Below are 23,763 nucleotides of genomic sequence, written 5' to 3'. Positions count from 1 at the left end.
TTAAAAGATGAAACATGAGTGACAGGGGCGGACATTAGTCAAAGTAAGGCCAATGGACGGAGAGGAGGGGTGGTGCCTTAGGTAGCAGGTTGGGGGACTAGTTAACAGGTGGTGACGTAAGGGACCTCCTGTGACAGGTAAAATGAAGTTGAGAATTCGTGCGGCAATTTTGGGAAACGACAATAACAGGTACGGTATTAGCACGGTACATAACACGTCTTTTCTGTTTGTAAACATAAACCACAAACTGCTCGAGAGAAGTTTTTTCTTTCAGTGGGAAAATTATTTACATCCGCCGTAGTGATGTGTGACATTCCTTCTCATTTTATTTTTGTTCCTCGTCCTTTCGTTCAGTTTTTTTTTACACTACTACAAAGAATCGCCGCAACCGCCGTGTTTTTTTTTTTACTTTTCCTTTAACAATCATTCTTCTACTCTGCTTGTCCCCTTTTTCCCCGGTACCGTTTCAAAACAACTATTTTGACCGGTGTTCAGTTGTGTTCCTTAAAAAAACCCAATCTCTCAGGTTTTAATTAAAGAGACCATGAAATGACCCGGGAAGAAAGATGTAATGCAATTTGGCTCTCGCGGATATGAGCCCACTTTAACTAAGCTAAATTACTTGCTTATTTCATCTGTAAGTGTTCCCGATTCTTACAATTAGGTGGTTTTATGGTGACCGGTAAAACATGGATTTACGTCCCCGGGACAGGGGCTGGAGCTCTGCTTTTAAATCATTTCCCCTCTTCTTTCCACAGGGCAGAGATCCCACAGCAACTAAATCATCCTCTGGGTGTGTGCGCCTTCGTCACAGTGTTCATCTTGATACGTGGTAGATCCCTTTCACGTTCTTTCAAATACAATTTATGTAAATTCGGAGAGAACCAACGAGGACATACGTAATTTAGTTACCATCGATGTGTTTTATTCGGGCAAATGCACGGATTGTGTGAGGCGCTCTCTGTGTGTATGGTTGCGTTATACTTCAGCGAGCGCGTCTTGAGAAATAACCAACTTCGCAGCCAACGAACGAAATTCGGGGGGAAAACATTGTGTGTAACTCGTGTCACAAAATTGTGAATGTAAATTTGTGTCGTTTCCATCCAACTTTCCCCCATATTTGTTTGCTTTATTATTTAGGTTAGAAACCAAAGTCCATGGCTTCCTCTTCAGGGATGAATATCATCACTGATACATCCTACGTTATAGAAACATTAAGACGCAACTACATAATTTAGGTATTTTAGTTTTGAATGTATAAAATCCTTATAATAACCTCCTATTTATTATGCAGAAACATCTGCTGTGAATCAAATCGTTGAATTACAGAGAAGCTCCAATGAAATAGCCAAATGAGCTATATAAAGCTATATGCAAGTGCAAAATTTTAAACAAGGTCTGCATTTTTAAAGAAGAGTTTCTTACATCTATTTAAAACGGCAACATGTTCCCTTATTGACAATGTTTTTCAAATTTTCGGTTAAATTCCTTTATGTTTAAATAATATGCTGCCCATGGAATACCTTATTGTTACAATTAAGCGATGTGTTATTTACAGGAAAGTCGCATTTAAATTTACTTTCTCTTAACATTTTTATTCTTACACCTGAAGATCTTTAAAACGCTTTAAAGCCTTCCATCCGTCCGTCCATTTTTAACCGCTGCTTTCAGTTTTCATTATCGGCAGCAACCGGCGTAAAGGCAGGAGACACAAACGCAGACACGGACACGCAGGGCCGATTTCCCCGGAAGCCAGTTAACCCACCGGTGGGTTTTTGGACTGTGGGAGGAATGCTAGGCGGTAATGCTAATCACTGCGCTACCATACCGCCTAAAGATAAAGACTTTCCCTCTTAAGTCAAATTAGTGTTACATACTGTAGCTTTAGCATAAGGTTTTATTTTTAATACGCATAACCTGAAGCACGTACACTGCACCTCTTTTCAAGTTCCTTGCTTGAGACAGAGGCAAACTCATTGATTGGGCATTGATTGCTCTCAGCTGAAAGTGTGAGAGCTTTTAGCTATGAAAGAATGTGTATGACGCTTATAAATTTGTTACACAGGAAAAAATAAATTCAACTGAGTTGATATTCTTTCCCCCATTAAAGAACTTTTGTTTTTCTAAGCACCAGCATCTGTAACAAAGGTGCAAAAGTAGCAGAGTAGTCACAAATCAATAATTAAAACAATAAATGCAAATTCACTATACGTTTTGTGGGGGAGATTTGAGTCTCTTTTTTCTAAATGCAAATAGAATATGTCAGCCCGTTTCAACACAGCTGAAAGATCATAATAGACAGGTGATCAGTACAGTAGGTGTCCAGACGCTCACCAAGGAACTATTGTATGTTCAGATAACGCCTGTACCCTGGAAAACGTCACTTTGAGCTTGAAATGTTTGAACAAGCTTTGAAACCATGTTTTTGTATCCTCTGTTAATCGTGGTGGTACAATAGATGCAAAGTATTTATGTTATTTTGTCTTCTGGTAAGTTTTGTTATACCCCTATAAACCTTTGGAGCGTGTTCTATTAAGGTCTAAAAGTGTGCACCCCTTTGTTCTGGAAAATAAAATTGATTTGCATGCAGTAAACGGCAAGCAGTGGATGCAAAGATGGGTTTTAATCAAAGCTTCAGCCATTAAACATACTAGATAAGTACCTTCTGAAGGCAGCAGGAAATTATCAAGTGGAACATTTCATAATGGAGTGTCAACAGGAAACAGATTTCAGAGGGAGACTGAGGACGTTGTTCATTAGCAGTCTGGGAAGCAAATGCCCAGCAGCTGCCAGTTTTTCTGTCTCTAAGTGTCTGGTGTCATGGCTCTGATGGCGTGCCAATGTGCTTCTGTTCATTACAGGTAGTGTCATATTTTATAACCTGTGAGAAAGTAAAAGCGATAACTTAAGGTACGATGACTTTTGCTCAAACACAAATAAAATTAGTCTAATTTTTCCATCATCTTCAGTAGTGCTTCAGGAAATTAAAGCAGGTGGAATAGATTAATAGACCACATGCAAAAATAACAGTGGTGTGACATATTTTTTTCCTGTTCGTCTTCTTCTTCTTTTTTTTGGAAGTAATCAAGTTAATAATAGCAGGGTGAGTCAAATTTAGCACGCTCCAATACTTCAAAATAATTTTTGGAAATCTCAATGGGGTCTTTCTTACAGTGGGAGGTATTTTTTTTATTTTTTGTATCATTACACTAGGTATGTTCAACATCTAAAACCAGGGAAATAAAAATTAAAATTACTCTAGGTTAGCAAGCCATATATTGAGAATTAACTAGAAGCAGAATAAAAAAACATTTTGTTTTTATGTTTACCATCTCTTAGATTCTTATTAAACAGAAATTTATGTTTATTCTTGTATGTTTTGTAATTAATTCTATATAAAATCTCTAAACCTCCAATAGGCATCATACACCTCTAAACTTTAAGCAACAATAACATTTGAAAAATGCAAAACTGGCAAAAGGGATCTTTCAATGAACTGGTTCAATTTCCATCTGAAGTTTTGAGGTAATACATGATGACACATCCTCTTGTTCTATGAACAATCACAAAGAAATTGGAAACACTGAGTTAGCAGAGCCTATTTATGAAAAAGACTTAGGTGTTTATGTTGACACATCTTTTACAAAGGAACAGGCAAAGGTTTATTCCACGCTGAGAGGAAAAGAGACACAACATTTCGGCTGTGGAGCCTTCTTGAGGCATCAGCTGAAATGTTGTGTCTCTTTACTTTTCCTTTCAGCGTGGAAAAAACCTTTATCTGTTCCTTTTCAATGCTGTGTTGCCTAAAATATGACCCATTGAGAAACAAAAACACACATGCTGACACAGCTACCTACTTTTACATCATTTCCATATTTTAGACTGTGGGAAAACAAAAATAAAAAACGTCAGGATATATAGTTAAAAGCATAGGATTTAAATCACATCATTAAGACCTCGTTTCGAATATTGCGTACAATTACGCTCATCGGGCTACAGAAAAAGATTTTGCTGGTATGGAATCTTTTCAGAGAAGAGCAACCAGATACAGTCCAGGGCTAAGGAAATGTCCAACATTGACATGCTGCAGGAACTTTACTTTTATAGTCTTAAACAGAGAAGTCTGTGTGGGGACCTGGCACAAGTACAGTATTTAAAACTATTCAAGTATTCAAAATCCTCAAAGGCCCTGAGAAAGACAGCCCTGTAGATTTCTTCAGAGAGAACAGTGGAACACAAACCAAGGCGCAACAATTGCAAATACGTGATAGTATTTTTCAAACCAGAAGCAGGAGTCACTTCTTTACCCAAAGGGGTTGTGGAGCTATGTGGAAAATGCTACCACAACATGTTGTTGAAGGTACTACATGGTTTCTTTCAAGAAATGGACGGATGAGATCCTTACGCTGGTTAGCTACAGTACTAACTACCGAACAAGCTAGTCGGACCAAATGGCTTCCTCTTATTTATAACCCATCTTGAATGAGAAATAATCACTAAGAAAGAAAGATGAAGACCTTGTCAGTTACTCGTCCGGAATTATACTGTAACTGTTAAAAAGGAGCGTCATTTATCATACAGATCTGGACAATGGGGGCGACTGTTGTTTGCTACAGGAAGGCGACATCTAGTGGTTACATAAAGCTATAATATGTATCAGTTTCACTTTCTGGTGCGGCTTTTTGGCTTTTTGACAGGTCTCCTTCTAGGCTGAACTGTTTGTTCTCAAGTGTACACGCGTAACCCATGTATAATTTATTAAATGTTTAAGTAAGTCTTTCCTTGGAAGGATCAAATGTTTATTTTAAATGAACAGGATTTCCAAGGTTGAAACAATCATACGGACAGGAAGACAAAACAAATATCCCTCTAAGGAGTGAACTGTAACTAAACCTACCCGATTTCCACAGTCTACTATCAGAATGTCCAATTCAATTGTGTTTGTTACTTTTGTTTTGTTTTTATAATTGTATTATATGTAAATATTTGGGCAGGTACATAGAAAGTTGACCTAGGATGGTAAACTGTAACACAACATAAAGAATTATATATATCACACAAAATATATATTCTCAATCTTGCTTTTTAACTATTTTCACAACTTATTGTAATAATTAATTTGTTTCTGAAATGGATTTACCAGTATTTAACACTAATTGCTGTTCAGTGAATTTTCTCAAAGCCATTGATTTTATAGTGTTTATGGAAGAAGGGCATCTGTGACACTGTTTTAAACTATAACTTCTGCATTTTGTACATTAAAACTAGCACTATGGTCTCTGCACTGAACATGTACAGTATGTGCCAGATTGTAGCCATAACTACGTATTTTGTCAGGAAGGTTGTGTATTTACAAGGCTTTTTTAAACAAAGATGAGGAAGTCTTCTGGATAATAAAATATAAGTGGTTTTGACTGGTTTTATCTGTTAGAAGCTCTGTTCAATAAATGGGTTGTATTAACAGTAGCTCAGAATAAATGATGCTGCCTGTTCACTCACAATTCCAACTGCCCCTAAACACCCTTATCCTGTTGTTCTGGTTCAGAAAAGTTCCAGCATGAAGAACTGAAGCTCAACATTTAGCAGACTTCTTTGGAAATACTTTGGACATATCCCTTATCTACATATTAATTATGTAAATCAGTCCTCAGGGTTGGCCAGTTCGGTTAACACTTCCTTTTTGTGGTTAGAAATAGAATGGTGGTTAGTTTTTGCACAGTTATTTGCCGTTTTTCTGAAAGATGGTTCATGTGCTTGAGGTTCTTGATGAGTGTTCTGCCTCCCTATATCGGGACAGAGTGAAGATGAATGAGCAGATCAACATTCCGACCCAGATGCAATTGTCGGTATTAACCAGGCTCAACAAAAATGCATTCTGCAGCAAAGCTGGAGATTAATATATTATCATTGCAGCCTCTGGCAGTTTTTAATCCCATGCTGATAATATTTTATTAAATTTCAGAAAAAGGCATTTTCAATATCCTCCTGCTGAACCGTAAGATTAAGCTGTGTAGCTGGGTGACTTCAAAAACGATTGTCTTTTCATGAAGGAGATTTTGACTGGTTTTCATAATTTTTTAAGCCTTGTATGTGTTCCATCTACAGTACATTTATTATTTTGTCACCAAGGCATTCTACCCTTTTATTTTTCTTTTTTTTATTAAGACTTTTAAAGAAAGATTAACTGGGATTCCGAGAATACACCCAACATTGCGTTTAGACATTGTACTCTGCAAAAATCATTTTGCAGGTCTCAACCAGAACAGCAAGAAATAAAGAAAAGTGTTTAAGGTCAAATTAAATGACTGAAAGGATAAAAAATAGCGGAGCTGTGTTTAGGACACTGGATGTGAAACAGGAAGGCGGAAAGATACTCATTCAGTTCCTACTGTAGGTAGGGAGGCGCTGCAAGCCTGTTGAATAAAAGGGTAGAAAAGTGTTGCTTTGCTTTCTAAACTAATTAATACATTAGTTTAAAAAAAGATATAAAAGTTCCAGCAAACTACAAGAAGAAAGTATGGCCTGCAGCACAGCAGAGCACAGTGAGACAGTGAGTTACTGTACCTTTCAACATACCCAAAGCCTGTTTCTTTTTCACAGGAAAATGATTGACGTGATCTTCCATCGTAACACCGGCCAGATGCACGACACCCCAGCCTTTCATAGTGTTTACTCCCCAGTGTCCCAGAATCTAGGGATGCTCATACTGTATGTCACTGATGCAAACCAGGATGCAAACCTAAGGTCTGACCACTGCAGAGACCAGTGGGGCAATAATTGCCAACACTGAGGTTTGGGTTATTGATTACAAGGATATGGCCCCTGTGAAATGAGCAAATAATTCTTCAGACACCCAAGAGCCCAATTAGCAATGAGCAAAGCTGTATTATTAACTCCATCCCAACCAGTTTTGTGGTTTCCATCATCAGACCTGGCAGCGAGGTGTGACGACCTGGACTTTAGTTGGGGCCTAATGTGTCACAACTAAATAAACCTGAACCTGAGAAAAATGGTATCTTAGTACATAAACACATATTGGGACACCTAAACTCTATACTCACCAGCCATATCACCCTGCAACTCACAACTGGCAACCCACTGAAGCTCAGCAGGTGTGAGTCTGGTCAGTACCTGGATGGGAGACCTCCTGGGAAAAACTAAGGTTGCTGCTGGAACAGGTATTAGTGGGGTCAACAGGGGGCGCTCATGTGGGTTCCACTGCCCCAGTATAGTGATGGGGACACTATACTGTAAACAGGCGCCATCCTTCAGATGAGATGTAAAACCAAGGTCCTGACTCTCTGTGGTCATTAAAAATACCAGGGCGTTTCTCGAAAAGAGTAGGGGTGTTACCCCGGCATCCTGGCCAAATTTCCCATTGGCCCTTATCATTCATGGCCTCCTAATAATCCCCCTCTATGAATTGGCTTCATTACTCTGCTCTCCTCCCCACTGAGAGCTGATGTGTGGTGAGCGTTGTGGCGCACTATGGCTGCCGTCGCATCATCCAGGTGGGGCTGCTTATTGGTGGTGGTGGAGGGGAGTCCCCATTACCTGTAAAGCACTTTGAGTGGAGTGTCCAGAAAAGCGCTATATAAGTGTAAGCAATTATTATTCATTATTATACGATAGTTATAACTATAGTTGATGTCCCTATCAGCCAGTTTGTTTGTGTGTGTAAGGCATATATTAGTATTAATGTAGAGACAAAATCTAAGTCCACGCACTCACAATAATTGTACCTCCTGTTAGCTGATGATAATCACTACAATGTGCTGTAAATGACCTTTTTTAGACATTAGATGGAATCTTTTTTTAAAACTAAGTGCTGAAACAATTTACTTTGGACTGTCTTTCAGCCCATATGGAATGACAATTTCTCGGAGACGAGAATAGTACATAAAAATAGAATGGAAGTCAATGAGAAGTCAGGAAACCGATGTTTGAGTCTTGATGTCTGTTGATGATGAGGGGAACGCTGGAGCGCTGTGTTATAGACACGAGGGCGAGAGTGAAATATGTAGTCAAAGACCCTATGCAAGACGGTATAATCCGGAAGTGACTGGAGGAGGACATCAGGGAAGACACTGCAGGATCAGTGCGGGTAGAAACACAGGGGGGTGATGACGGCGGGGTCGTGTAGGCGAACGAGTCCAAAAGATCAAATCACTTTATTGGCCATATACAATTTCTTGCATTAGGAATTCGTCTTTTTGGTATACCCTAGCTTGCTCTTCATGAGACACAGACAAACGGACAGGGAGAGAAGCTGGGGGTCAGAGCGCAGGGTCAGCCAAAAGGAAGTCCAATAGGGGAACTCAGGGCACAGTCCAAGGTCCAGGTGCCGGGAGATCCATCCGAGACGAACACAGGGAACAGGGAGCTAGGAATACGAATAGTTAAAACCATAATGGGACAAGGTGCTCCGAGTCCCGGACGTCTGAGAATAAGTCCTTGCCCTCGGACTGCTCCTGAGCCCTTGTGGATAGGCGGATCTTCAGACATCCATCTTACAGAGCTGAGCCCAGAACAATGGAGACGCAGGGCCTAAACAGAGAAAAGGGAATAAGACACAGCTGGGAGAAATAAAACTGGAAACACAACGAAAAGGATAGGAGCGCCCTCTAGAGGAGGGATGACGACCGTGACAGGTATTGCTGTACCAGGGCTGACAGTTATGTACTGTACTGCTACTGAGGTAAATCAATGAAAGGCCTTCAGAAAGCTTCAATGTGTCAGACCACTACTGTTTGAGCATTTGTTAAAGCCTTTGTGCAACTAGAAATGCTTGAGCACGATGTGAAGTTTCAGACAACAAACAAACCTTCCCGATTTTACTGATTTTGCTCAATAACACAGTGAATCATAATGTCCGGAGTACAAAATTATCTTTCTCTTTTTTAAGAATGGCGTAGTTTTAGAGGGAGATAAGGTCATAGTTTGAGAATGCACAATCCCAGTCAGGATCACAGAAAGTTTGCTGTTTCAACTACATACTGTTACGACACGCCCCCCAGAGGACTCGGCATTCCACCTCGCATTCCAGCACAGTTCCCAATTAGCCCATTTACCCCAGCCTATTTAATGCTGCTTCACACGCTCCCCAGTGCTCAGTATTAGGTCTTCCTGCGATTAGTTACGTCTTGGTTTTTGGCTTCCTGACCCTGGTTTGTTCTCCGACCACGTCTCCTGGTTTTGTTTTGGTCCTTTGATTATTGTTCTGGTTTAGACTCTCGGCTTCCGGCTCCGTTTTCTGATTTTGTACTTTTGCATCAGTTTGTTTGTTTTCTTCGGCTTTCTGACCTTGGACTGTTTAATCAGTAACGCCTCTGAAGTTCGTCCTGATTATTCTGCATAGGATCCTCATTAATATGCCGTAACACATACCATGACCTACAGTAACACCTTGCATACAGTGGGGTACGAATATAAATTCCATTTGTTCCTCAACAAAAGCAATAATATTTTGCTTGTGTTCTGAGAAACAAAATGACTTTCTGTGTAATTACAGTACATTTTGCATCACCTCATTCAGCAATGTGAAGTTTAAAAATGCAACTCTTTCTTTTACTAAGGGGAGTCTGTGATTTCCTGATTGGCTAAGTTGAGGGTTAACACAGTCATTAGTCAATTCAGACAGTCCTAACACTGAACTGTTTGAGCACTGTGAGACAAAGGTTTCCGGAACACAGAAGGAGAAACGGATTGCTTCATGGTATAATCTGCATTTCAGATGTCTGTTCTAGTGTATTAACACCAACTCCATCTTCAAACAGAAGAAACCAGCATGCACAGACTGTTTCTGTTTCCAGGAGAGGTGACACTGTCCTGTCCCTCTGTTCTTGTCTAATATAGTCTGTCCATATGCTTCATGATCCATGTTGTGCTAGTATTTGTTTGGAGTTTAGTTTATTATTACCAAAAATATTTAAACCTTAATATGATCAACAAGGCAATCAAGCCAATGTAAGAATGTGTTCCTCTCGGAGACTGAAGCTGAGTGATTTCAATAAGCCTTTTTGAACTAAGCTTAACATGAAGTCTGAACAGCAGCCAGTCATCTGCTACAGGCAGGTCAGAGTCAGTGCCTGCTGGCACGCAATTCCAAATTTAGAAATCTTCTCAAAATGAGCTACAAAATGAGAAACAACATACAAAGTACAAACAAAACACGGAATCTATCATTAAATTAGATGTTTTCTGCTTTACTGCTCCAATGTTCTTGAAGAAGCGGCAATAAACCTTTTAAGAGCTTTGTCATATTGCAAAAAAGAACATTTGGGAGGAGACGCGTCCTGTTTATTTACCAAGAATCTTAAATCTTGGTGCAATGTAGCAGCCAAGTAAATCACAATAACGAAGAAGGACCTAAAAAGAAAACTTAAAGCAGGTTTAACCAAGTTTTATTACTTTTGAACAGCTTCATTCAGGATAACGACTCTTCTCCACTCTTAGAAAAGCTCCCACAATGCACTAAAGCATGTGATGATTTTACATTTTTTGAGCTGTACTGCACAGCTTCTTTGAGACAACCTGTAATTCATCTGTATGCTGAACAAGACCCAGACTACACATTAGACTTTAATGTATGCAAAAGCTTTCATTATTTTAACAATTTCATTAAATTTCATTGCTCTCTGATTTCCCATTTGTCATTTTATAGAGCTGAACGGTAACATGCCTTAAGGCAAAATATACAGTTCTAACACTGATTACAAGGGTTTTGCCAGTTTATTTTTTATCTCAACTTTTTTGTTTCCTTCAGTGGGGTTACAAGCCAAGCGCTGCTTGTGACAGGTTTCTCAGGAGCATCAGACAGGTGGAAGTCAAACACACTCTTTTTTTTAGATTCTCATGAAACCAGAATGTATGCACGCACACCGATGTCTACAGACATTTGTACACACGGGATCTTGTGTAACAAAATACACCCCGTGCAGACACCATCAAGAAAGGATATCAAGGTACATTTCTGAGTCTGACTTTTACAGCCCTGATTACCTTTCTTTTTAGAACAAGACAGTTTTAAAACTCTAAACTATTGAACTTTTTAATTAGAATGTTCAACTAGGTTTTGCATTTGTTTTATCTCTGTTTATTTATCTCCTAAAAGGGATAATCTGGCCGTTTTTTATTTCTAATCAGTCTCAAGTTGGATGGTTTGTCTTCACACTCCCAGTGACAGCCCGGTGCTAATCTCACCAAGTGCCAGACCGTGGGCAAGCATATCTTCTGAGATACATACTGCTGTTCCACAAAACAGGTTATTTTTGTTTTGTTTTTGACAACGTGGCACCAGAATGCAAACTGCAGAACTTTACCGTCAACCCAAAGATAGATACAGACCGCTCTTTCGCTGACAGCTCGGGACTTCACAGGAGAAAAGGCACTAGAAGGAGTCACTGTTGCATGGCAACACAACAAGAATCCCCTTGGCCAACTTTAATCTGCTTCCGAAAAAAACCCCAAACAAGACCAGGAGCACAGCATCTGTAATCACTTATTATCTCCAGGCAATAGGATTCACGTGTCACTCCTGGCAAAGCCCAGGCATACTGTAGGTATTTATCAAGAATGAAGACCACAAGAAAGGATACAGATGATGGGAGAAAATTCAGACCACCTTGCACATCTTAGACTCCAATTATCCATAGTTAATCTTAAAATTGAAAGTCCAGAGGGAAACAGGGGCAAGGCATTGCTCAGGGAGCATGTGCAATGGAGCCACTTATAGTCAAATTAAAGTCACTTGTTTTAACTCTTATTTCACGCACATGTCTGGATGAAAGATTTAAACCCCTTATGTACTATAGCAGAGCTGCTACTGTATGTGTGCACTATAGGTAGGTAATCGTTATGTGTTAATAAAATGTGCCCTTAACATTCTGTAGGAAAGTACCAGGTGACTTCCCCTGTTTCAAGTTTTAACATCTCAACTGGTGTGGAGTAATCTTGGTTATTTGAAGTAATTCTTCCTAATCCGCTTGTTTGAGCTGTGAGAAGTCTATCGATTTTATCTGCTCGAGATGCTGTGATGGTACATTAGTACTCATTTGCAAGGGGGGGCTTTCCTGTGAATGAACTGACACAAAACAGAGAATGGCTTTGTGGGAGAGAAGTAAATGCTCTCAGGGATTCACCACCCTAATCTGTTTCAGTACTTTTTCTATGTTTTCACAAAGGACCTCTGGAATCAGGGCTGAGAAGTTGTATACAAATGAATTCTTCTTTTTCTTGTAGTAGTAGTAGAACCAGCACTAGCAATTCTTGACATTTTGACTGATTTTTCGCCCTGTTTCATTGGTTAAACGCAATGATCACAAGCACCACCATGGTAACTGGGATGTGTAGTTTTTAATTCCGTTTGAATTATAACTGTATGTACTGTCTTCATATTTGGCCAGGGCTTTAAAGAGAAGGCGCGCCAAAATATTTTGGTGCCGTCGTCTCCGCTTTAAAGGTACCCCCGTGCTGGAAGAATTTGACCTCGGAACGTTTGCCCAGCGTAGTAATAGTAACAGTAGTGGCGGTATATCAGCAGAAGACAGGGTGATGGCTCTAATACCACTATTTGTTATAGCAGTAACAATAGATGAATTGGAAGTGGTACAAGACTACAACATTATATTCCAAGAGTGAGCATCCCTAGCCTGCCTCAGATAGTTCTTACAGGTCTAATTAAACCATATATGTCAATATCTGTCCGATTTTCAGTTTCAAATACAGTATGTCAGTGTTCAATTAATATATTGCAAATAAGCATAACTCATTTGTATTTACAGTCATTTTGTCATTAAATTAAATACATTTTAATTAAGAGAGCTCACTTCTACCGTCTCAGTTAAATTACATAAAGTGATAGTGTTAAGCATCTTTATTTTGAAGATGCACAAAGTATTTGAGGGACAGGTGACTCTTGTTGATCAGGTGTTTGTTGTCAGCACTCAAAAAAGAGCTGTGGGCCTCCTACAAAGTTGTGTCGTTTGGACCTCAGTGTGCGGAGTCTCAGCTCATTGGAGTTACAAATCCACAGTAACATTTTATTTTCTGAAACGAATGACGCTTCGTCCTCGGAACGGCCATTTAAATCACCAAAAGACCTCAGATGACTATGAGGCTCGGAGGACCGACTATGATAAGACAACCGATCATGTTGCTCGGCATCAAAAATTGTGGAAATGAAGATCACGGCATTGGAAGGAAATCACAGAGGAAAATCAATTTAGCTAATTAGTGGAGGCGAAACTAGTTCACAGAGTGAGGCAGCATACAGTGGACTGCTGGGGAGAAATGAACATGGTACTATCATCAGCAGAATCAGACACAACCATCCTGATTTTTGGGTACCTTTCTTCTGAAAGGACTGAAGAAAAACAGAGTAGCACCTGGTGACACTTCAGTATGTATGCCTAGACATGAGCTTCATAAAGTTGTAAGTCCTCCTTCCGGTAGAAGAGGCAGTGAAAGTAAGGAAAGTGAAAGGAGTGTAAAATCCACAATTGTACAAAGATGTGCAAACGACTCCTATTGTACAAAGGACTCCTATTAACAGTCCCAGGAACTAAAAAAACACTACTGGATGGTTGTGAGTTCAAAGACCTGAGAGGCTCCAGTAAAATACCCAGCTGTACAGATCGGTGCAAATGTCCATTATTTTGGAACATCAAAATAAATTAGAAGTAGGGGTAAAAACATAGCATTTAGATACTGTATGTCTGGATTTCATGCAAATTGCAAGCTTTGGTGCACTTTTTTAATTTTAGACTGCATTTCCTGCATTATATGCCTTAGTTTTTTTTATGTGTATGCTGTGTACAGGAGCTAATACATGAGATGAATCATAATGACTCATAGAGAAATGAGGCAAGAAATTAGAGGTCTATTACTGTACTCTAAGGCAGAAAAAATGTTTGAAGCAGAATCTACACCATTAGTTATGCCAAAAAGGATAAAGAAGACCTTGAGATCCTTCAAAGAACACCACCACTCATCTGTGAATTCAGGTAGTGTCATGCCTGGGCGTGCATGTCTTCCTCTGGAGCAGGCACACTCATCTTTATTGATGATGTGACTAATGATGGCAGCAGCCGAATGGCATCTGAAGTTTCCGGAAACATTTCGACTGCAGATACTGAAGAAGATGCATGCATACTTGGTGGGCGGTCCTTCACCATGCAGCAAGACGATGACCCAAAACATAAGCCCAGTGTAATCATGGAGCTCATCAGAAGAAACGATGGTTTCGCAATGCAGTCCAGATGATTACACAAAGGATCTGGTGAGTTGACTGGCTCACAGACATCATACAGTTATTGCCAAACTGTTTGCTAAACTAAACCAAATAAACTGGCTTTTATGCTCTCAAATATACCCAAATTGAATATACTATCTCTCAGTACTTATTGTCACTTGAAATAATTTTGTTGAGCAGGTCTGAAGTATGTTTTTGTTCCAATTTGATCAGATATACCGTACAGTGCCCTGCAAACGTTTTTTAACCCTTCCTCCGGTGTCCCATGTTGTGAATTTACAAAAAAGATGCATACACATTTTTCCCAACTTAAAATTGTAGTCAAATCTGAATGCTCAAAATGAAGATTAATGTCTGTTATTGTAAATGTCAGTAAAATATGTTGATTGGATTTGTATTCAGACTCATAAACCCAATATTTGATGGAAGCACCTTTGACGGCAATCACAGCCACAAGCCTTTTTTGTATAGAATGTGCAACAGTGAGCGAGGAAGTGAGGAGAGAGGGGAACTGAAACAGTGACTGAACGGGGATAGGCGCATTACTTACGGCATGAGCGTTTGTTAAACATGGTGCGCGAGGGAATGCGAGACGGGTCAGAGACGCATGTGGAATGCCTAACACCATGTCTTAGGTGGGTTTTCCACCCTGCCAGACTGGCTATCTTTGTGGAGTGACTGGGATGTTGTCCCCACAGCCTCACAGTGTCTTCCCTGTTCAGATTCCTCTTTCCCTGGCTGCTCAGCCCGATCTAGGGAAAGTTCGAGTGTCTTCCCCTTCTATGTTTGACTTTACCTTGCTCAATGTGGTTATGATGAGTCTTTGAAATGTTTTTACAGCTCTTTTTTGCCTTTTTACAAGTTGTTTTGCAAGCTGCTTGGTCATCATGGTTGAATCATTGCTTGAAACTCACTACCTGAACGAGGGACCTTACAGAGATAATGTATTAATCTGAAATCGTGTGAACCACTATGATTACCCATAGACAGAGGCCTCTCAACTAATAATACGTCCCATTAAAGTAATTTTGTGCACCCAAATTAATTTAGTTTGCCACAGCAAAGGGTCTGAATAGCTATGCAGTCATGACTTCTTTGACATTATCTGTTTACTTCTTCTTTGTTTTTGTTTTGAATGTGTTGAACAGGGCTCGTATCACATTTTAATATCTACTGCAAAGTGTCGACTGCAAGCTTTAAAGCAACAACGTGAAAATGGTGCAAGGTTTTGACTACTTTTGCAAGGCATTGTATGCTGTTCTGAAGTTGCATGTGTTTAGATTTCATTGTCTCAATACGTTTATAGAACATGGTATACAGTATTTATTTATTTATTTATTTATTTATTTATTTATTTTAAAAATTGTACTTTAAGAAATAGATAAGCTTTATCAAGTTTCCAAAGCATAACCGAGCAGTACAATTGTCCATGTTTCTCTTGACTTGTTTTCTTGAAGTTAAATCTAAACCCCAACTTCCATTTAACCCCAGTTCTTTCCCTTGTAGTTGCTATACTACTAACCACAGATCAACTCCTCGCTGTAATCTAATCTTGTGTCTAACTGTAATTCTCAGCAACACCCAAACAAAATACTAATTTCTCTACCCTAACCTAACCTTCTCTGACATTAATTCTGACTCTACTGATAAACCTGATCCTGTCATTAGATATAAATGCTACACTGACTCCAATCCAGGCTTGAAGCACTTTAAGAATTAACTCTTTTGTGTGATTCACAATGCTTTTCTCATACTCACGGACACATAAATAAACAGTACTGCTGGAGTCACTCTCTATATACAGTATGTGTAATGGGTGTTACCATAAGGAGAAGCATTGCTTATGTACAGATCATATTTGTTATCTCATGCACCTGTAGGCGTTTCTGTAGACTTTTCAAGCTCACGTTTGGACATTTACATGCTCTTGCGTCTCCAGTTTAGTGTCTCACTCTGACTAGCTCATGCCTAGGCGAGGTTATGAGTTTTGGCTACATTTTATGTGAGTTGTCAGAATATTAAACTGACAACTCAGCCTTGGAACTAAACTAGGATTCAATTAAGCATAGTCCGTTGAGATTTCAGAATGCGATATTCCTTCAATGGTCACCTTTTAAATGAAACCAGTAGATGGCAGCAGAGGTACGTGAATGTGCGCATGACGTTCCCTCTTATACGGAGACGAGCAGTCCCGCCCCTCCAGCCGTCCTTATGGAGAACGCCGCTCACTCCTGTTAAAGGTTGAGACAACGTGAAGCCCGTCCTGAAGCACAGGCTGCAATGTAGGACTGGATGCCCGAACCATGAATTTATAAGGAAAAAAGGCTTATGAGTCAAACCAATAAAAATGTCTTCCAGCACTGCAGTCTTCAAAGAAGTAAAACAGTTTCATGAAATAAATGTACAAGGACCAAGTTCAATTGATATGGAGGTGCCTCCCCTTGGTCATTAACGGGTAAACTAGTCTGGTCAGCCTGGCACCTTGATTCTGTATAGCAACTTACCAAACGCAACCCCCTGACAAAGGATGTTCCAAGTCTCAGTGAGAGCAGCTCAACAAAGGCAGCTTGTTCAGGGTAGACGCAGCGCACAGAAGCATCTGAAGACATTAGGAGTTCATGAATACTTTGTGTATTATCCATATCCTAATCTAACCAGCGCTCACTCTAACCTTTCCTTTTAGCCTCAAGCCAAAACTAAACCCGAAGCCTCTAGGTCCCAACTCCCATTCTTCCAGCACCCTGCCGTCCAGTCACAACAGGCAAAGACCGGGGTGGAGGAGACATGACCCCTGCTAGCCAAGCCGTAGCAGGAGTTTGGTTCGGTAACAGTATGTCAACATGTCAATTGCAGTTCAAGGGCCGAATAGACTCTGCTTCCGGGTAACGGGGATAACCTGGAACACAGACCTGAAACGGGATGGAATTGAAGATCCAGGGTACAGGGTCTTCTACAGGGTACAACTGAGTGGGATTCATCGACGTCTTTTCATTATCAGTCTCTTAAGATCTCATGGGAAAACAGATGCTTATTAAATAAATATTTGAACTGAGTCATGCAGAGAAGCCACCGTGTACCCTGAGAGTTTGGACTAACCACCTTTCGACAAACCTAAAGATACTGTACACTATGAGGTGTTTCGCTCTAAAGATGTGCATATTTCTAACACGGCTACAATTGATAGGATTTTCTGCAGACGTCAGGCACAGCCATGTTGCATTAGAGGGCTTTTCAAATATGCAGCGACTGTAGCGCAGAGCAGATCTTAGAGTAATTACAGGATTAGCCAGTGCACTCATGCAGCGATACAGGTTTAAACAAGAGAGATTATCGTGACAGCGGTCCCCGCATTGATTTGAATTTGGGAGCGTGTCAAGGGTCAAGGACCGGCTCATCCCCGTTCACCGAAGGAAAGAAAGCGCCGGCTCCGTTTTCCCACTGCCAGCAATAGCACAGATCGATTAGCCACGCTCTGAAGGGACACCCAAGCAGGGGTTTCTGAGAAACAATTCCATTGTCCGTGACTCCCTCCTGCCTCAGAGTCCCTCCCTCCACCTTTATGAATGAGGCCGGTGAAATTCAGACAGGAGCTGCTTCCTCACGGAGTAGACTCATTGACAATCTGATTACCACAGCCCGTAATCCTACCCTTAATCCCTCCCCATCTCTCAGCCTCACTCCTCTGGGCCAGCAGCACTCCTTTCAGCCCCAGCATGCCACTGACAGCACCATGGCTCTCCATTCACAGAGCTCTGGACAAACTTCATCCGGCACTGGGATGTCTCCTGGCTTTCTCTCTGCCCGGCTGAAGTCTCTGTCACAAAGACCGAGCTTTTCAAGCTTTGTAATGCATTTTAGATATAGATACTATTCCTTGAAACCAGTGTATCATTGAATACCTGGGATCAGACCTAAAACTAGGAAAAATATTCTAATAAACACCTCTAGCAGATCAGTAGCTGGGTTTGAGATTCATGCACTGGTAGTTCACTTGGCAGGGTTTTATGAAAGAACCATTAAATTGGCGAATGTTCAAACTGAGGTCAAAATATAAAGTATTAAAATTCCAGGCAACAGACTGTTATGCAATAAAAACATTAGGAAATTGCCCAGTGTACTGGACTCCTATTGTGTGTACAATTATCAGTTGTTTTTTGCAGTTTTTCCTTGATAATGCAACAACAAAACCAAATAACAGGTCAAGAAATTAATGGATTTTTATTGAGTCCACTGCATTTGTCAGTGACCTTTGAAGATTTTGAATACTTGTTTTGGATCTCCTTGTAGCCTTCTTGGTTCAATATGTCCAGTTCCTTCAGCCTGTCAGTGTAGGACATTTCCCTTGAGCCCTGGCACGTATGTGATTGTCTCCTCTAGACTGATTCCAGAGCAGCTGTATCTGCTGTATAACATGGTGTCCAAACTGAGAACTAGAGTGTTAAACAATTTTAAGATTTAAGATACCTTGGTTTCAATTCAACGCTTTTATATATCCTAACAATATGTTTGCCTTTTTAATTACTTCCCCACTTTGTACTGAAATATATAAACTACTGTATTTGCCAACATAAACACACAAGTCTTTTTCATAAGTAGCCTCTCCTATCTCCTTTCCTAGCATTTCCTGTTTTGTATTCATAGTCTGTATTTTTACTACCTGCATGTAAAAGTCTGCCCTTGTCTACATGAAGCCAAGTGTTTGCCCAGTCTCACATTTTATCTCAATCATTTTGAATTGCAGCTGCTGCTTCTACACAATTCACTCCTTATCTTTACCTTCTGTTTTCTATTATTAACAAATTAGCAAATACTCATGTTTCCCTAAATGACTTTCAATCTTAATGCTTAATGAGGAACTTTATCAAAAGCCTTCTACAAATCTAAATACACCATATAATACGTTTAAGTTTATATTCCATAGATGATCCTCTAGGTTGAATAAATATGTCCATAATGATACATGTATTAGAAGTCAGACTTATTGGTCTATAAGTACAGTACTTGGCTCATTAGGTTCACCCTCCTCATAGACTATATTAGGAATTCTCTAGTCTAATGGGTAATACCTCTGTCTTGAGCAACTGTGAAGGGACTCTTCATTCCTCAGCATATGTACAGTAAATGCACTTCAGAGCCCAATTAAAATGTACCTTTGTCATTATAATAATGATAATATACTCCCTGGTTAGAAAAATATCACAACAATGAAACCTAAAAACCATTCTTGACTTGTCAAAGTAAACATTCATGGCTTTTACCACAATGGTGCAAACTACCTGAATCCAGAACTCCTACTGTTAATAGCAAATTGATCGTAGAATCTCCTTCTGCTTCCAAAGTTTATTAGATAAGTACTTTATTAATCCCGTAAGGGAAACTGCAGTGCAACAGCAGCCAGGCACAATCAACACAGCACAGTACAATGTAATAATACAATAATACAACACAATAAATACAGTCAGTAAGAAGTGCAATAAAAAATGGAGTATAAATAATTGCACACAATACAAAATAAACAAGAATGTATAGTCACAATGAAAATATATTGCACAATCCACAATTGTAGCTATATGTGTAACTGTATTACACAAGTGTAAATATATATTACATGATTATAGGTAAATTGCCCAATCCATTTCCACATATTGCACACCAGTTGTAAACAGAGGATTCAGGTTTAGTTCCAAAACAGGTCAATGTTGCCCCTGCCTAGACACACAGTGGATGAGCTGTACAGTCTTATGCAGTAGGAAAGAATGACCTCCTGTAGCGCTCCCTGTCGCACCGTGGTTGGATCAGCCTATTGCTGAACGTGCTCTTCATTCCGACAAGCATGTCGTAGAGGGGGTGGGAGACGTTGTCCATGATGGCAATTAATTTGGACACCATCCTCCTCTCCGCCACCACCTCCAGAGGGTCTAGATCAGACCCAATGACAGAACTTGCTTTTTTTATGAGCTTGTTCAGCCTGTTAGCATCCCCTGCTCTAATCCCAGAGCCCCAGCACACCACCGCGTAGAAAATGGCACTTGACACAACAGATCGATAGAACATATAAAGCATCTTACTACACACATGGAAGGACCTGAGCCTCCTCAAGAAATAAATTCAGCTCTGGTCCTTCATGTACTTTAGATGGCCTCAGTGTTGTAAGTCCATTCCAGTCTATCATCGATGTGAACGCCCAGGTATTTGTATGATTCTACTATCTCCACGTCACTCCCATGGATACAGAAAGGAGTAGGTTGGACCCTCTTCCTCCTGAAGTCCACCACCAACTCCTTTGTCTAACTAAAGAACTGAAGGATTTAACATGTGAAATCCTGAAACTCAGATACTTAGTACTTTTAGTAGCTAAAAACACTATCACTGATGATTTTACAGCAGAAAAAGAATGGCTAATTGTCTCTGTTCTAAAATTACCAATTGCCTCAGTCACATATACAGTAGGCCCATTTCATATTTGTGCAGACTATTTCAACACAGAATCATTGACAATATTATGTTTGCATTTTGAATTCTTATAATCCACCTTTACTGCATTACGTTTGATTTTGTCTAGACGTTTATTAAGTCAGTTATACCTCCCTTACATCTAGTCATTGTAGCTCATTACAGATGTCTAAAGGGGACTCGTTAAAATGTCTAAAGCTTCTGTGCCTAATTACCTTCAGCATATATGAAGCTAAATGCTATATTTAAGTTGCATTTAAATGGTTTGAATATTGACACAACTTTATAAAGGCCTGAGAATGAAAACTAAAAAGACGAAGAAAATGTAAGCAAAGAACTGTAAAATCACAATATTACGGCTGTGTAAGCAAGTCTGTGACAAAACAAAACAGCTTAACACGTCTCCTGAGTTGGCTCTATCTGGAAAACCACTCACCATAATCCAGATGGTGTGATTTTTAGCCCAGGTTGTTTTAGTGACTGGTAAGACGAGTCACACTAGGGTCAGATAAGACTTCATTTAGTAAACTGTGTACATTTCTGGTCACCGTGTTATAAAATGAAACATTTTTTTTCTCTCTGGAACCAGTCCAAAGAAGAGATTACATTTTGAGGCTCAAAGGAATGTCCTACACTCGGGCTAAAAGAGCTGAACCTATGTGTCCTGAACAGATGTCCTGAACAATGTCCAGGACAATGTCCTGAACAGATAAGACAAAGAGGGGAGCTGTTCAAAGTATCCAAAATCCCCAAAGCAACTGACGAGGTCAACCCAGCAAACGTCCTCAGACTAAACAGGTAGGAAAGGAACATGAACCAGAGGACAAGAATGGAAACAACATGGAAGTGCATTTAAAACTGAGAGCAGGAGGCTCTTCCCTACACAAAGGATTGTGGGAGGACAGAACCAGCTACCCAGGATGTTACTGAAGCCGAAACACTCACTTCCTTCATGAAATGGCTGAAGGAGATTCTCGGATCAATAAGATCCAAAGTACCGAAAAAGCTAAATGTGCTGCTTGGCTTCCTTTTGTTTGTAGCCTTTCTACTGGTCTTAGCCATCGCCAGCCAGCTGTGAACAGGACTCCCCAAGCCATGGCTGGGAGAGGCCAAGGTCTGGGCTCCAAGCACAGGCAGTGATGTCTTCGCAACCTCCTGCACATGACTTAGAGTGTGTTTTGTGTGTAAAAAGACAGGGGGCTTGAAGGACGAGAGGTTAGGAGATGACTGTATGAGCTTCCTCATTTGTTCCATGTGGATACAGAGGGCACTGCTTGCTATTAGCTGAGATCCAAACATGCTTCATCTCCAAACATCCAAACTCATGATTATTTTGTGGGCGTCGACTTTCAGTGGCTGATCAGTTTACATGTCTTTATCAGGTGTTGGTAGCATGAACTTAATTTCAATCAGCTCTTTAATGGACTCTGGTTTTATTATTATTTAGCTGGCACCTTGATGGAAGTCAATGTGCTTCAACATGTGATTCAAACAGGTACAAGTAATAAGCTCCATACCTCACGTAATACGGTACATGTACAATGCAGAACAAATTGGGTGAAATGGGGTGAAACAGGATATAAAACAATCTGTGAAGTGAAAGGGGACTGCAATAATATCATTATCAACAGATGCAATACAGAAGCAAATCGTTGAATCCTAATGTGCATTTAGTTCTCAGGAGCCATGAGCCATGGGGTTAAATTAAAATGTTTGGGTTTTTTTTAACACACAAGACTCAATTTCATTTGTAACATGTAGGATTAATATTAAAATAGCTGAATGTGAGCGACAACATGCACAAAAACTAGGGGGAATAAGCATTTGTATTTGAGGAAGAGTATTTAAGACATAATAATAATTGCTTATTATTTCTGGACACTCCACTCAAAGCGCTTTACAGGTAATGGGGACTCCCCTCCACCACCAATGTGGGGCCCCACCTGGATGATGTGACAGCAGCCATAGTGCACCAGTACTCTCACCAAACACGAGCTATCAGTGTGGAGGAGGACAGAGTAATGAAGCCAATTAATAGATGGGGATTATTAGGAGGCCATGATTGGTGAAGGTCAATGGGAAATTTGGCCAGGATGCCAGGGTTAATTACCTACTCTTTTTGAGAAACACCCTGGGATTTTTAATAACCACAGCAATCAAGACCTCGGTTTAATGTCACATCTGAAGGACAGTGCCTTTTTACAGTATAGTGTCCCCATCACTATACTGGGGCATTAGGACCACACAGACCGCAAGGTGAGCGCCCCCTGCTGGCCCCTCTAACACCTCTTCCACCTTAGTTTTTTCCAGGAGGTCTCCCATCCAGGTACTGACCAGGCTCACACCTACTTACCTTCAGTGGGCTGCCAGCTGTGAGCTGCAGGGTGACTACACAGGTATTGCCTAAATGAAGAGGGTTCTGATGGAAAAGGCTGGTATATATCCGGTATAGGCTAGTGGGATATCATTCACATGTGAAACGTAAAACAACTGCTGCACCACAACGGAATGGTGTAGGAGTAGCGTGTGATTGTGGTGTTTAAAATTCCTAATGAAAAATGCGTTTACGTTACCTCGTTAGCGTGATCTCGACGGTGACGGTTTGAGAATCCGTTGCAAGAGCGCTACATTGATGTTATGTGAGGTGAAGAGTTGTCCACAAGGTCAGATGCCTCTCAAACATCCGCTCTTTCCCGTCCACTTTGATCTCTCGATTGACAAACCAAGCTCTGTTAATAATCATAATCACATGCGTCATTAACATAAGCGCATTTCAAATAGGTACACATTTCAAATAAAACATAAATAAATTAAACTGACATTTTAAAATGGTAATACTGGTTGCTTACACTGTTATAATAACATAAAATGTAAAACTTTGAACCCAATCAAAACATTGCTATCTTCGCAGTAAGCCGAACATGCTTGACAGCTACTTTCTATACAGAACTGCGTGTATACACGTGGCAGTCCATTAAGACAATGTTACTTGCCCAGCAGAGAACCAGTTAAAATTTAACCGACCAGAAGACCGAGAAACTCGGCTGGAAACGCCCAGT

At 40.2% G+C, this 23,763-nt stretch overlaps 2 long non-coding RNA genes across 2 annotated transcripts; one reads left to right on the top strand and one right to left on the bottom strand.

Moving 5' to 3' along the window:
• Nucleotides 1-84: 84 nt before the first annotated feature.
• On the top strand, nt 85-8,159 carry LOC148673702 (uncharacterized). The gene is made up of 3 exons (XR_015936092.1): nt 85-189; nt 759-832; nt 6,601-8,159. It is a non-coding gene; the product is annotated as an uncharacterized LOC148673702 (long non-coding RNA).
• LOC148673701 (uncharacterized) lies at nt 8,153-23,763 on the bottom strand. Its single transcript, XR_015936091.1, has 3 exons — nt 23,554-23,763; nt 23,278-23,433; nt 8,153-8,547 (listed from the first exon to the last, which is right to left on the bottom strand). It is a non-coding gene; the product is annotated as an uncharacterized LOC148673701 (long non-coding RNA).

The sequence above is a fragment of the Lepisosteus platostomus genome, chromosome 4 (genome assembly GCF_059453375.1).
Source record: "Lepisosteus platostomus isolate fLepPlt1 chromosome 4, fLepPlt1.hap1, whole genome shotgun sequence".
NCBI lineage: Eukaryota > Metazoa > Chordata > Actinopteri > Semionotiformes > Lepisosteidae > Lepisosteus > Lepisosteus platostomus.
This window is presented reverse-complemented; position numbering and strand designations above follow the sequence as displayed.